Source organism: Falco naumanni, unplaced genomic scaffold (genome assembly GCF_017639655.2).
Source record: "Falco naumanni isolate bFalNau1 unplaced genomic scaffold, bFalNau1.pat scaffold_52_arrow_pat_ctg1, whole genome shotgun sequence".
NCBI lineage: Eukaryota > Metazoa > Chordata > Aves > Falconiformes > Falconidae > Falco > Falco naumanni.
The window spans coordinates 76,491-91,549 of NW_024427553.1; the positions used below are offsets into that span (position 1 = coordinate 76,491).

At 45.8% G+C, this 15,059-nt stretch overlaps 1 long non-coding RNA gene across 1 annotated transcript; it reads right to left on the reverse strand.

The window, feature by feature from the left end:
* Positions 1–884: 884 nt before the first annotated feature.
* LOC121082268 lies at positions 885–10,314 on the reverse strand. Its single transcript, XR_005825957.1, has 3 exons — positions 10,303–10,314; positions 3,404–3,407; positions 885–978 (listed from the first exon to the last, which is right to left on the reverse strand). It is a non-coding gene; the product is annotated as an uncharacterized LOC121082268 (long non-coding RNA).
* Between the last annotated feature and the right edge of the window lie 4,745 nt (positions 10,315–15,059).

Consider the following 15,059-nt stretch of genomic DNA (forward strand, 5'->3'; position numbering starts at 1 on the left):
CTCCAGGATAGGAATAAAATAGCAAACTTAAGTTCTGACTATGACCCAAGAATCTTTCTTTCTGTTCTTTCTAGACAGCAGGCCATGAAAACACTTGGCCCAATCCAAAAAAATGCAACAAATCAGCAAAAGGTAGTTAGAAGCAAATAAAAATCATGCCCATCTCTTTAGAGAAATAGCCTGCCAGGGGAAGAAGCTTTAAATATACTTAACAGTTGTCCAGCAGAACAATAGAGATGTGAACTGAAAATACATTCCAGTAGGCACATCGTCCTTTCTGCTTCCAGTGTAATCCCACTAGAATACAGATTATTCCACACTGCAGCATCTAACACAGTTTATCAAAGGAACATTTGAATTCAGCCTCTCAGAGATACCAGCTTAGTGTTAATGAGAGCCCATTTAGATAAAGAGCAGCAATACCGGGTGAGACAAGAGGTCTCTTCAATACTTCAAACCACATAAATTCCCTCTGTCACTGGCGGAGTTATCTCTCCCCACAGGGACACCAGCTGTCACAGGCTTTACCGAAGCCAAGAGACAATATGCCACTCAGGCAGAGGGGTTATTAACTGCTGATGTGGTCAGATCTGTTGTGAGGATGTAACAGCTCTGGTACACTTACATCTACCACTGTAAGCATTTAGATTTGCTTAAGAAGGGAACTAAGTACAATAGTTAGTAAAGGATACAATTCCTTTACAGATTTGCAGGAGCTCCTCACAAGCATACCAAACTCCATAGTAACCTGCATCCTGTCACCTCAGCATTTCCCAGACTACTCAAGGCTGCCTTCCCCTTCATTGCATCTGTCGATTCTTCTACCTTTACCTTGTGGGATATCACGCTCCAGAGAGTCTAGAAAGTCAGCGGATGGGTCGAGGTCAGCCTTTTCCAGCAGGGTTTTATTCTTCAGCTTAACAGGCTCAGTGAAATGGAAATAGGAACTTAACTTTTTTGCCTCCATCAAAGAAAGACCTGCAAACAGCCACTGATGACCATTAACAGAGTGAGCTAGGCTAACGTTCGTCACACCATAGAGTATCGTATCGTTTCTCTAATGCCCACAGCATAGGAAAGAATCACAATCTTTCTTCAGTGGACTCCACAGAAGACCGAAGACTTGCCGGAAATGGGTGACATCAGTCATCGATGATGTGCATTGCACGCCATGCTAACTGCGGTCCTAGATGAGCAATGGGCACTGAGTTGAGACCAACCTCTGTGCCCGTTTGGTTACACCCTATATCTAGAGAACTCACTGCAGCTATAAGTGCTAACCGCTGACATAAACTATGCACGGCAATGGCGGGTCCCACCTTCCCGGTGGCGCCGGCGGGCGCAGGCGGCCGGTGTGCCGGGGCTGAGGGCCCGGGCGGGCCGGGAGCCGCGCGGGGCCGGTGTACCTCAGTGCCTGGCGCGAGGCGGCGGCCGTTCCCGCGCGGTGCGGGGCTGAGGGGAGCGGGGTGGCCGCGGCCCGGAGGCCGTGCGCAGGCCTGGGGCACCGCGGGCTTCGGGGAACGGCGGAGAAAGCAGGGCCCTGGAGAGCCTGGGCAGGCAGGGCAGGCTGTGCCGGGCCTGTGGGGAGCCAGCCCCGGCCCTGAGGGGCAGCAGCCCGCTCGGAATGCGGTTAGGGGTGGCTGCCCTGCCTAGGTCAATGGCCTCCATTTCAAGAGGCCCAAATCCAAATGTACGTCCAAAAGCAGGAGGGCATACAATTACACCACAAAGGATACCACAAAGGGCTCCACCTTCCTCATTTGTTACATGAACGGCAGCAAAAAAAAAAAAAAATTAAAAAAATCCAAACCTCTGAATCTCATTACTTGCAGTGTCTTTTTTACAGTTCTTACCTAGCTCGTGTACATCTATAATCAATTGGCTCGTTTATAAACGACAGCACTCTTTGTGCTTTCACTCTTTGTGCAAGTCACTCTTTGGGAGCTCATTTTGCTGAATCCCATACAGACAGCCATGAAACAGTCCCTGCCCTTGCAATCTGGCTTAGTACAAAATGCAATAAATAATGAGATTGTGTGGCTGTTTAAACAAACAGAATTTGTTTGACATCTTCAGGAAGTTGAAGCTTTTATATGTGTGCATTATATAAATAAATATATGTGTATGCACTTACATTTAAATCCATTGTCACATCATAAATTCTTGGGTTTCTTTTTCATATGTTTCCTGTTCATTTCTAAGGAAAACGGTGATCCTGGAACTGCTGCCTGTAACAATCGTCACCTGCTGATCTGTCACGTGAAATCTTTAAGGAGCTGTGCAGCACACAATCTGACCCATTAGTTTTATGCACGCCACACAAAAAGCGACTCAGATTCCCGAAGATTAACCACCTCTCCTAGACATGAATCAGGCAGAACATGTAGGAGTGACTGCAAACTTTCTGTCCATGCTGTCACCTACCACTGTGCCATAGTCTGATTTTCTCTACGGGAATAGGCATTTTCAGGCTTTGTGAGCTCATTTAATCACTGATGTCTCTAGAATCACATGTTAATATGCTATGGCTCTCTGGCTAGTAAACAGAACTGCAAACCAGTCAGAGTCAACCTGAGATCTGAAGTGAATTTCTGCCACTGTCAACCACAGCTGGATTCAAACCAGATGCTAACAGCTGAGAGGCTCTTTAGCCTGTTATGGATCTTCTAAGCCACCCAGTGTCTAGTTTTTGCCAGTCCTGATTGAAGATTATCAACAAGGAAATCTATAGCTTAAGGAAATTCTTCCTGGTTCAGTGAAGTCTGGTGGGTAACTGTACTCTGCTTTGCTTTGTCTTGACCCCAATTACTGAACACTGATAAGGATCGGGAAGTAAGTGGTTGCATTATTTAACAAATGAAAGGTCAAAAGCGCTGCTATTCACTAAGGTCAGAGGTTACCATCACTGCTATTAAACAGTTTGAAAGCAGTTTCTCCCACCCGTTGCCATCCCAGGCTGGAGCAGCACTCGGGCAGCCAGGAGGGGAGAGAGGCACCAGGCATCATTCAGCCGGCTGCTGGCTAGGCGGCTTTGCGTGGACACCTGCTTCAGGGAGGGAAGGTGCCATGCTCCAGCAATGCCCAGCAGCTCCAGTCAGAGGACTGAGCTCTCCTGCCTTTGCACAGAACCTGTGTGTACCTGTGTGCCAAACAGCTTTAGCTCCTCCCAGCTCCACTCATTTAGAGCTGGCATCATTTTGGGTGAGAAATCAAACTCGGGTTCCCTTCCGCTCATCTTGAGCAAGGTACTGAATGAAGCTCACAGAACTGTTTACAGCATCAGAGTTAAAAATCCTGAAGTACCTGTAAGTTAATGCTGAGTGCACAGTGACTCCTGTATGCTTGCACAGCTTTATAAAACATTTGAAAAAACTTTCAGTGATTTAGGAGGAAGCTAGCTCACCTTCCTTTGCATTCTGTAGTATACTGATCTCAAGAGAAAGAAAAATAGTTATTAATCCATGTCAGCATTTCTGCTGGTACAGATTAAGAAGGCTACCCTCAAAATACTCTTGCAGGACAAACTGTTTCACTGTCCTGGGCACCCATTAGACTGACACTGCTCACGAGTTATACTGGTATCCATCATCCAGGTCACTTCAGTGTGGTGGGGGCAGGCTGCAGTTGGTTCTGATGCACCAAGAAATAGATTGGGGTTATTCCTCCCAGGTGTGTTGAATATAAGGTCTGGTTTTCCTTCCAGTTATCTCAAAAGTTCGGACTGTCTGGCTTCAGAAACAGTGTGGTTTTGAATCATTTTCCTGCGTGTAAGTCATTACTGTGTAAGGATAGTAAAAGATAGGAAACAAGAAAGAAAAGTACAGTTTTTCTCAATAAGGAAGGCATGATAGGTGGCTGCTTGACAGAAGGGGAGGAGGTTGTGGGTGACGAACAGTTGGACAAACTTCAAGAGCTGCAAAATGAAGCCTTGAGCTGTGCTGAGCATGAAGTAAGGAACTGCAGCCAAGTAACAGTTTAACAGGAATGGAAGGGACCAGGGGTGTCCCTACCTGGTATAATATAGACGCTTTCCTCTGGTTTGGGGATCGTACTGAATACAGCAAAACGCTGGGAATACTTTGACTGCAAGCTGTCCAAAGAATGTGGGTCTTTTGGCTTGTCTGGGACCAGTGCCATTGTCTCCATTACTGAGACCGGAGCTAGCTGTGTGCAGTCACTGGGAGACTCGGAAAGGAAGGGGTGAAGGTACAATGTGTGCTGTGGGCTGGGTTCCTCCACATCTGGAATCGAATCCCTGCAGTAGCATTCTCAGTAAGAAGGCAGCAAGGAATCAGGCTAGTAGGTCAGGATGGGAACAGCTGTGCTGAGATAAAAGAGGAATCTGTGGGATGACTGTGACAAGTCTTCCCTGGAGATTCTCTTTGGCGTAATCCGGGGCAGACATTATGTGTTATACTGCCCTACTCAGGAAGAAGGCACAAGAGCCAAAGAGCTTTGTCATTTTGTGACATGAAGTTTTCTATGTCTTTAAGGTTCATTTCGTATTTTTCATCACTCCCCTAATAGCCTCTGTCTTCCTGACTGCTCTTGGCACAGGGGACAGGTAGAGTTTACTGGGGTAAGAAGTACTAATGTGCTGATTATATCATCTTGCCCAGGCATCACATGAGCAGCTGTGATTCTTCCAGCTGGCAGCTGAACACACGCGTCTGTCTTTGTGTTTTTCAGGTACCCAGAGGGGTGAGATGCAGCCCTCTGACCTTGCAGCCACCATACTGCCAGTCAAACTGCCAGCAGTCTGAGTAGGAGGATGCTGTTGAGGAACCCTGGGAAAGACAAAACAGGACGGTGAGAAACTGCTACGTAAGTGTAGTCCTGGCTGTGATTAGGCTTCAGGAGGATTTAATGCATTGGTATAGGTATTAGCCGCATTTCAGGCTGCCCATCATCCTAGTGTCTTGGCACTAGCAGTTAATATATACACAAATATATACTCCAATATAATAAAGGGGTTCTTAGACAGACTAAGCAAGGACAGGCACTGCATGAAATACTGCCAAATTGTTTTAGTGATTCCCTGGAAGCAGCTTGCTGACAATGATCCCTGGTCTTTGCAAGTTCAGTTTTTATGGCTGACACTCATCTTGTCTCTACAAGCTGCAGTTGCTACGGCAAAGTGGTGGAAGAGCATGTCTTATAGTGGCAGGGACCTGAACGATTTAGGTTTTTCAGAGCCATGACCAAGATTACATATGACAGAGAGGAATGAATCGGCAGCCATCAGTAAGCACAGTCTTGGTATAACAAGGTTGAGTCAACTTGTCCTTGGAAGAAAGCCCAACAAGTTTGCAGCTTGCAGATGGCTCCAGGCAGAACCTCTGTAAACCATTTAAGCACAGGGGCAACAAAGACCTGGGTGATGCGTGAGAAAAGCATGCAGCAAGCTGATGATGGGATAAGTGTTTCTGGCCTACTGCCTGAGAGCCCAGAGCAGAAGTAAGGAAGCGAATCCAGGGGAGCTCTGGGATCAGAGTAATCAACAAGGCAGATCTCATTAATTAAAGATGACGTTTTCAGAAAACATGCTCCTTCTAGTTAGCTTTGCTTTTATCTAGGCAGAGGTTATTCCCGTTGGAGATATCTGCATCCCTCCCTTTGCCAGATAGTCAGAGACCACTGGCCTTTTTTCATGTCACTTTCTATAGCGATTGCCATTTCCAACACCTTTTTTTTTTTTTCCTCCTCAGGAAAATAGTTCCCAGTCTGAAATTTCTGCTCAGTCTCAGGCACCTGCTTAGAACTATTAATCTTTAAAAATGTGCAGGAGCCAGACACCAGCTGAGGTGGGGTGGGTGGCTTCAGATGTCTGTCTGCACCCTCCAAGCATCAAACACGCAGAGACCTCTCTGCTGTGTTTGCATCCCTGTCTCTGAGGCACTGACTTTTGTCAGCGGAGCTCAGGCATCTCCTCAGCAAGCCTTTTGCCTTTGTGTGGATTCACTCCTCCAATCTGCTGCTGAATTGCTTTGTTTGAGCAACCCAGCTGCATCATGCTGATACTTTCATGTGGTTTCTTTTCTCAGTAATGGAGTGGAACCAGGTAAATTATATCTGAAAAGGGGAGGAAAAGAGGGCTCCCTGCACAGCATCTGCTGCAGAGTCTGTCCCTCCACATGCACCGTATGGCCCTCACCCTGCCAGCCTTGGAGTTGCTTAGCGCTAATAAAGGAGGGGTTTCCTCCTTTTTACCGCAAGACTGAAAAATATGTTCTGTCTAGTTCTGGAGAAAATGTTACTCCTCTGAAATTTCCAGCCTTTCTTTGCTGCCTGTACTCAGTTCTGGGCAGAGATTGAGGACATCTGAGATGACCCAGGAGAGAGAACAGCAGAGACCTCTGCCTAAACTGTTTGAATAGCTAATACCCTTTCCAAATACTGGCACCTGGGAATCCTTTAATGACTTGGATGGTGCTTTGGGTAGACTGAATATCTCCTTTCAGAAACAAAGACTTACTATTATCATGTATTTGTCTGACTTAAATCTTACAAGCAGTTAGAAAGTAACCCTTTCTTGTATTATATTCCTGGCCCTGTGCTAGGTATCACGAGGCCAAAGTGTCCTCTCATTTACTCTGATTTAACGACAAGTGTAAGTCTATATTAGGGCAGATACTTCAGATTTACATCAAATTTTCAAAGAGCAGAATTTGTCCCTATTCCTTTAGTAAAATCTTAAACACACACTCATCATTCAGAAAGGAATTATATGTGAAAAATTCCAAATACTAAATGGATGCGTGCCTCCAACATAGCTAATGAAAAGCTAAGTAATTATTTGTAACTGAGAGGAGAAGGGTTGTCACTGAAAGAAGTAATAGACCACCCTGTCAAATTTATTTTATCCTCTGTGTTGGGCAATTGTTTTAATCAGCTGAACCTTTATTGACAGAGCTCCGGTAGGAGAAATTTTTCTTTCTTGTCTGCTTAGAGACTCCTACTTGATCTAAAGAGAGAATGCAGTCTGTGGTTTCATGGGCATGCATGAAGACTTCTCTTAATAAGTTACGATCTTTTGACATTTATTTCCTACCTCTCTCCTTCTTGCCTTGATTTGTTTATAATTGTCTGCATCGCTCCCAAAACCAGATTAACTCTATAAAATCATAATTTGTAGGCTTGAGCCACACAGCTCCTTGCAGACTCCAGCCTTTCTTGGTTTGATCTCTTTTCAAGTTTTCTGGTCTTTAAGTGAGTGAAAGTATTCAGAGCAAAAAAAGCGAGCAAGTAAATGCTGCAACTTTAGAAATTTTCCTTTACATAAGCCTGGTTTACACCTGTAAACTGCAAGGGTGGAGGGTCACTCCGGGTTTGTTCAGCACCTAGGAGAATTAATCCTCCCCCCAGTCTCACTTGTGGCCTTTAGTCTGTATGAGAATACAAGTGGTGTCACACACCATAATGACTACCAGTTTGCTTTCCTGCTGTTAGATGTGCCTTTAGTTCTGCTGGCCTCTACCTCTGAATTTCCTGCAACACAGTAACCTTGAGCTTGGCCAGCAAGGGCTGGAGGTCATTGTAGGTCTGAACTAGGGAAGTTTCCTCAACAACAATAGGAGAAATCACATGCCCAAGCCCCCACCGTGAGTTTGTCAATGCAGCAGCACAGCACTGTGCCAATGGAAAATGGGGTGGGTCTCACACAGTCAGCTGTTCGGGCTTTATAGCCAGCCACAGGGCAATTCCATGCTCACAGCAACCTTTGAGGCACAGAGGCACACCGGGACTGTGAGTCGTGGGACCGTTTTCCAGCTCAGAGGCCCAGATGCGCACTGCAGTCACATCCTGGTTGCTTGACAGGATGCAGCCTGGATGTGTAATGGTCTGCCTTCTCTTCCCTGCCATGCTTCCAGCTTTCCATTCAAAAGAAAACTGGGCCTGAGGGCAGGGGAGTGGGTGTTGTGGTGGACTACTGGTTTAGACAGCCATAGTGTGTCTTACACTTCACCTCAGACTAATAACAACACATTGCAAAGCTTGGCCTGGCACAGTAGAATCGCTGTGGGATGGGCTGTTGCCAACTTCTGAGCACCTGGGACATGCAGACTTGGGCTACGGTGGTGCTTGTGAACCAAATTTCCTTTCCCAGAGAACCACCACGAGGCAACTTCAAGCACCATTTGTTTTACAGCTACTTTTACACTACCAGCAGGGATGAGTTAAGGTGTAATTATTTTGGGAGAGAGAGAGAGCTGTTTGGGCCAGTACTGACTGATCTGGATGCCTAGTTCTAGGACTTAAGTGGGTCTCTCTGTACAAATGCCTAATCAGTTTCAAAATACGAAACAACTTAATGTTTCCTTCTCATTTGGCCATAGCTTTATTTTTGCCCCTGTTAACCCAGAATCACATCTTGGCAGCTTGAGTTCATTTATCTTTGAACTGATGGGCCACAGCTGTATGAACTTGGCTGAGGGTAGGTGAAAGCTGCAGCCTATTTCAAAACATTATCTACTTGATGTAAGCAGAAATAGGAGCTCAAGTGGGCTGTTAGATGTGTGTATTGCTGAATGGTTAGAAGAATTGTGCTGTGAAAATATCTGAAATCAGAAACAGTATCTGGGTTAAGATACAGGTTTTGTGACAGCCAGAGGCTACCAGTTGAAAGCTAGGTCTGGCAGAAGTCAGTAGCAAAGCTTTCATTGATTTTGCTGGAACAGGATTTCATCTGTGGAGTGCAAATGAGGAGCCAATGGGACGGCAGTAGCAGAAATGGCAGTAAAAGAGTTGTGGTAAAGTTGGGTATGATGCTGGATGTTTTGTGTGGAGAAACAAAATTATAAATCTACAATATGAACTTGATGAGAAAGTTAAAGTGGTCAAGAGGTGGCTACATGCTTTGTTGAAAAGCTGTGAGATAACATCATGGGAGTTGATGAGAGTATGACCTAGGTTCTGGCCATTGGGAGTACCTCTCTCCCACAGAGAGCTCACAGCTGCTTCACGTTACTGACTAATACGGACTCCTAAGGGGAGAGATGCCTCACAAATTACTTGTTGTGAGAGCACAACAAACTCCCAGAGGACTTCAGGTTACAGTTCTATAACAGTGCTAAAGTCCATTGAACTGATTGCTTAAGCCAGAAGTAACCTTGGCTGATGACTAGCTCCCTTGTATGCTGTAGAAATCCTACCTTGTAAACATCCGTAGACTTCGTACCCACCAAGGCAGCCCCCCTGGTCCCTCAGTAGTAAGAACATCAAGGCACACATTCCTACCCTGTAAGAACTGGTTCGGGAGAAGGCAGCATGTAAGAAATCTTTTTTCTGTTTAAACAGCACATCCTTGGGTGCTATGAACAACTCGTGAATCGTAACATTATCATTTCTCCTCTCCTCCACTGTTCTTAAATGGAGATCTTCGATGCTAATAGAACTTGAAAGTAGCAAGGGAAGCTTTTGTTTGCACATTTAATAAGTACTTCTCTTTTTGAAGATCATATTTTATAAGGATTCTTTCTGTGCATTTTTCTTATGACTCTAGAGAAGGCCTGGGTGGATAAAGAAATCTATCTCCCTTTTAGGTGCTGGGTTCCAGAAACAGATGTGAATTGTGTTCTGTGGCCAATTCATGTTGATTTTTTTATTGTTACAGCAGTTGGGTCAAAAAATAATGGGACTAATGAAGGCAGTTGAGACAGCAAGCCTGTGGAAGTAGGGAGCATGCAAGCAGCAAACGTGAATTTCACTGAACTGAACTGATTTTATACAGCAAAAGCTTGGTAGATAGTACCCTCTTTGTTCCACAAAGAATAATGCACCCCTCTGAGCCTTGCTGTTGCAAGAAGTAAGCAAAATTTGAAGAGATGCCAGCCGTTTAGCCTGGCCTGCTTAATCTTTGTGTGTTTGGAAATCCTGTGGAAGTCAGGGCTCCTCCAGCCCAAGTGGAGACCACAACAAGTATCTGAGCATCTTTTGTGTCCCTGCAGGGAGATCTAGCAGATATGGACACACAAGCCTTTGCCAGCAGAGACAAAGAAGGGCTTTGACCCTCTGCAGAAGCACTAGAACTGTGTCCACTTTAAATGCTGTTTCTGCTGAAAGGCTCTTGGAATTTGGAGCCTTTTGCAGGACCTAAATGCAGGAATCCAGTGAGGCCCTCGCTCTTTTTATTCCCTCTGCCTCTACTGGAGTTCGTCCAGGCTTGTCACAAGCTGGAACTGTCTCTCCTAATTTTGGCAGCAAGAAGGTGGATCTTTTTGGGTAGCCCTCTTGATCTAAAGAAACACAAAATGCAGAGGTGCCTAGGGCTAAGAACAGAGTTTTCATGCTCAAGGAAAATACAAAGTTTCTGGTCTTAGGAACAAACCTGCATGGGAAGGATCTGGAAGTAGCCTGTTGCCCAGTGGTGTGGAAATGTGTGTGGTGGACAGGTTGCACTGAGCATCGGGGGATGCGGCAGCTGCTGTGCCTGGCATGCACACACAGGTGCTATAGAGGCTGAGCTCCTCACAGTTCCAGGAACTGGAGGAAAAGCAGCCAGGAAGAGCAAAGAGAACACAGACTGAATAATCAGGAAAAGAAGATAAACTGTTCTGAGTGGCAGCTGGTTTTTAGAGAACAGGCTGTGTAAATACCCCAAGGGCCTTGTGCATCATCCCTGGGAATCTAGTCCCCAGAGAGGGTCTCAGCTGGGTCACCGTGCCACTCCACACTGGAGGTATGTTTACTTCTGCACAGCCTTCAGTGTTTCCTGTGAGAACATTCCTGTGCTCATAACCAATATATGCTGACCTTCTAACAAGCAGTGTTTCCTTTCTGTGTCTATACACATCTGTCCGTGCCAGAAAAAGCTTCCAGATAAATTATTTACTGCTCATGCTCTTCTAAGCATGGAAGGCAGAGGTGCAGCCCAATCCAGCTTTTCCCAGCATTGAGTGGGGAGACCAGCCACAAATAACAGGATTCTTCATTTTGTCTTCCATGCATAGGTGACATACGGTGTAGTTTCTCCACCTGTATGTTCTTATACTGGAAGGAGTTTGTAGGAAAAACTTGCCTGAGAAAATTTCCGGCATCGCATGTACTGACAGCCCTACACTGATAGTGTTGCAGTGGTCGGAATGAGTGACTTCTGGAAGAGGAATGCAGCTTGCCAGCACAGTGTAAGTTTTGCTGCCTGCTGTTAATGTTGCTTCTGGCTGTAATTGTGCAAACCATTATTCAATGAATATTTAACAAAAGGTATCACCAGTTTGCCTTTCTCATTTACCCTTAGGTCCATTTTGTGTCTGCTATGTCCCTTCTTTTTCTTTTCATCCTTTGCCATGTTTCCCTCCCTTCTCTCTGTCCCTCCCCTGGATCTCCATCGACGTGTCTTGTTACGTTCATTCCCTGTAATTCATTTGTACTGGTAGACTTGCCAGTGCTGGAGGCCCACAGCAGTTTTGGCACTGGCTTTGGCATGATCTCCAGTGATCTTGACAAAAGAGCTGACCCCATCCCGGAGCTGTGGGTTTCCTTATGGGGCTTTGCAGAGGCCCCACAGAGCAGGGATGGCCGAAGGGGAGGAACAGCTGAAACGATTTACTATCAAACCGTTGCTTTGTACAAGCTGAGGTTTGGATCAGATGACCAGTGCTGTTGAAGCAGTGCCTAGGTGCTTTCTGGCCCTGCATGGCGCTTGGGCTGTAGTTGTAGCAGAGACATTTGGTCTTGCACCAACCAAATCCTTGGTCGCTCTTCCACTGTCCCTAGGCTGCAGTTCCACCATCCTCTTTCACACTTCTGGTACCTGTCATCACCCAACACCTGGTTCAGCAAAGGAGCTGTCTGACAGAAAACTCCCAGTGACTGATTTACTCTAGGAAATTAATACATAAGAAACCCTTCCTAGCACGGTCTACACCAACAGCCTGTCAAGCATACTGCAGTGCGTTAGGCATGCTGTGCTTACTCCCTGGCACAGACAATGTCCCTGCTCTAAGAAACTGTCAGTCTGATTTAGAAATTAAAAATGGCAATAGAGAGTAAGGAAGAAGAGAGATGTCCTTCATGGCAGGGATCTGCCCTGTCTCCAAAGCACACACATTACTTAGTGTTTATTTCATGCAGGGGAAAGGAAATGGAGATTAACTGTTGTCTTCACTCTGCAAGTGAGAGGCAGGTAGTAGAAACAAACCAGAGAGTGGAAAACAAATGTAAAGAAACAGCTTGGACATTCAGAAAAGGAAGCGAAAGGGACTAGGGACTAACGGCATGGTGACTCCTGGGATCTACTGCTGAAATTACTGTCCCACTCCTTAGTTCTCTATCTAAGACCCACACAGTGTCAGTTAAGGACCTGAGTCATCCTCTTGTTTATTGGCTGTTGATGGTGCCCACAGGCTCTAAATGAGAACAGATAATTACTTGCATTTACTGCAGTACCGGGGAACTTCTGCAGCGGATCAGAATCTAACTGTTCTAGGAATAATACAAACAGAAAACACTGAAGCAGAGAAAAAGCAAAGTCCCTTTCAGTCTAAGCAGATGAAAGAAAGAGCTGGAAAGCATTATCACCTCCTTTTCATGGATAGGAACTAGAGCATTAAGAGATCAAATAACCTGCCCAAAGTCATAGGAAGGGTGAGCCAGGAAGTGAACCCAATCCGTCATGAGCCCTCGCTTGCAATCCCATCTCTTTGCATAAGAACTCTACTCCACCTGTGTAGGGAATGTGGTCACTTAGCTAACAGGCAATAGTCTGAAAGGGGCATAGATCTCCCATTTTAGGATGCAAGTTAGTTTTAATAAGGTATAAGAACTAAACTTTGGGATTTCTGTAAGAACTGATGCTGCTAATGACTGGCTACTCAATTCCATGGACCCATAAGAAGGACTCAATCAGATTATCTCTATGTTTATACTCACTTGCATCTGTGACTTGCCTAAATCTAACAACTTACAGGAGGTGAAATAACCACCTAAATGCTAAGGACATTGCTTTGGAACAGGAAAACCAGAGAACTAAAGACTTGGAACAAAAATCTGGTTTATGCTGTCCTATCTATTTTCAATGGAGATTGTCCTGAATATCCGCTTGAAGAAATCCCATCTGGAAGCTGCTGGGGAATGAAAAAGACAGCTTGTTTTTCCACGGGCTGAAGTGGTTGCAGCCACTTCTTGTGTTGCAGGTGGGCAGCGGGCACGCAGCTGGTGGCTCCTGTGAGCCCATCAATTTGCCACTGTCATCACAGCTGCTGGAGATCCATTCCTGTATCCTGCCCTCTGTAAACAGCAGCTCATAACCACAGAGCACCAAGTGTCTCTGGTCCAGCATCAGCTCAGGGAGCCAGAGAGCTGCTTGCTGAAAGCTGCCTTCTGTTTGCTTGCAGACGTGTCAATATTTACTGAGTGAGGCTCCACTTTTGCCCAGCTGGAGCATGACAGCTTTGCCACTCTTGCACTCAGTGGCCCTATCTCCCAGCATTAACATCAGGAGGTGATGAGTGACCAGGCTGGCCTGATAAATGAGAAGAGATCTGCAAACAGAGAAGAGCAAACACTTCCTGGGGGGCTCAGGACACCTGCTGAGAAAGATGTTCTTTTTTGCAAGGATCAGGTAGCATATGATGTTGTATCAGGGGAGACACAGAAAGGTGCTGTTGGTGGTGTTGGGTGCTGGGGAAGTCCCATCTGTGAGCAGGGGTACGCAGTGAGCTATTCAGGTGGCCCTGCAGGGAAGGCACGGTGCACTCTCAGAGCTGTAGCCGTGTCGCTGGGCTTTCAGCATAGCCCTGTGAGCGCAGAAGCCTGGAGCGTGCAGCAAGGAGAGGGGACAGACAGTCCAAGAGGTGCACCAGCAAGGTTGACCCCCTCTCCTGTTTCTGACTATATAGGAGATGGGGAAGGCAGGACACAGGACACACTTGCAGGAAAAGCTGCAAGGCAATTTAAGGAAAAAAAAAAAAAATAATGCTGGAAGGCAATGAGCTCCACTGCACGGTTACAGCTGCAGTTCCTCAGTTACCAAACATGTATGAGTGAGCCATTACATGCAAATAAAAATCAAGAGGCCAGTTTCACCCATTAAGTCTTCAAGCTTAATTCTCTGGGATTTCACAGCTATTTGCAGATACTGTAGTGGTGGGCACATTACAATTAATTGTTTTAATTTGGCTGGAGCTTGCTGGCATGTTCTGCTCTGCATTAGGCGGACAATAGCTCCCAGTGGTGGGTACTGGCAGAAGTAAGGGATCACTAAACAGTGAAAAGGGCTTAGAAATATTGAGGGAGAATATTTAAAAAAAGAATAAACTGTTCAATTTGGGCTGTTTCTTCTTGGCTAGTGGTTTTTTTTCATCCCTCTAGGGAAAAAAATTTAAATGACTGAAGACTGGGCCTTTTTGTACTAAGTGACACAGGAGCACAAGTTCCTCAGAAGTTGGCTGACGCACCTTTAAACATCTGTTAGATATGTCAGTGTGGGTGGCAGCATTTCTGTGCAGATTCAGAAAAAAAGAGAGGCTGGGCAAGGAGGATATGAGGAGAGGGAGTCCAGCCATTATATGAGTAAGTGGTGGCTTGATACAGCAGAGTGCAGAGTAAGGGAGGCAGGGATAGAGAGAGTATTGAAAGGAAGGCTATGGACAATGAAAGGAAGGCAGGAAAAAGGTAAAAAAATGGGGAATAATGTGGCTTATGCACTAAGTGAAAAAAATGAGCTTTGGCAGCTGAACTGTGTATAGAATCAGGCAGTGTCAGTAACCCATTCTGGCTTTTCTGATGGGCAAGCTTTGCACCACGGGAGGTTTAACCTGGTTTGGGACTAATGATCCAGTGGTTCAGATCTCCTTTCTCATTATGGATTGGATGGTTCACCTCAGCGGGGCCCAGCATTCCACAGTTAAATGCTCATGCCTTATGATGACAAGGATTCATTTAAATGAATTTTTACAGAAAGGGCACCCCATGAAACAAGCTGCCACAGCAGAAAAGGGTACCCGCAGTGCCATACTTGGTACTGTCCTCTGAAGAGCAATGCAAGACTGCAAAGATCCCAGCCTTGCTACCCTGAGCTAGCAGAGCCTGAGTCAGACAGCAGCTGCCCAGGGCTGCCT